This window comes from Acyrthosiphon pisum, chromosome A1, assembly GCF_005508785.2.
Source record: "Acyrthosiphon pisum isolate AL4f chromosome A1, pea_aphid_22Mar2018_4r6ur, whole genome shotgun sequence".
Taxonomy (NCBI): domain Eukaryota; kingdom Metazoa; phylum Arthropoda; class Insecta; order Hemiptera; family Aphididae; genus Acyrthosiphon; species Acyrthosiphon pisum.
This window is the reverse complement of record NC_042494.1, coordinates 85,674,276-85,675,179: the sequence shown is the minus strand read 5'-3', so window position 1 is coordinate 85,675,179 and position 904 is coordinate 85,674,276.

The window sequence follows — 904 nt, the reverse complement described above, 5'->3', positions numbered from 1 at the left end:
CTACTTTTTCTAATCGCTGACTTTTCAAACGTTCCGCCGTGTCACGTCTCCCGGGCTCTACTGCTCCACACATTTAAAAGAAATCGCGTGGCCACTGCTCAAGTTTTTGTTTTTAAATTTTTGCAACACCGTTCAACCATTCAAATGATGGAGCTGAGGCGACGACGCGGGCCCATGGTTAGCAAAGAACACCAAACTGCATCACCTTAATACTTCAGTCGTCGTCGAATTCCAACATTATTGTAATGTATTATGTTTCCCCTCTGCTTCCCCCTATACCATGTTAGCCATTGTCAGTAGCACAAATAGGGGAGGGCTTAGCCCCCTAAAAATCACTCAAAGCCCCTTCACAAAATAATAATATAATATATATTATAATTTAAAGACATTTTTTTTTGGAGCTTGCGCCTTTCTATTTGCGCCCATCTATTTGACATTTTTTCTATTTGCGCTACTAGCCACCGTGTAACCCTGTGGTTTGGCTGTTGCAAGTTATGCAACATGCCGGATCCCGTGGGCCATAATTATTATTATTATGTGAAACAAAAAAATACGTTGATCAACTGATTCACATTATTATGATTTAAATGATACGCCTTGTGACAAACACGAACACATAATTTGTTATTAAAAAAATACGTCTTGCGTCAAGGACATCCATAATTATCACAATTTTCCCTCATCCACTTGCCCACCTTTTTTAATTTATATTTACAATGTATGTCATATAATTATTATCGGATTCGACGTGTTATCAACAAAATACTTAATGTCCAAATCTAATCTAATAACCGTGCCTTCGATAATTCAGCGCTGCTGTAACGCTTCGTCAGCAACTATAAATTGTCATTTTTTAATTCACCCCATAACTACGCTGCTTGCGATAGGTATATGTCGTTTTTTA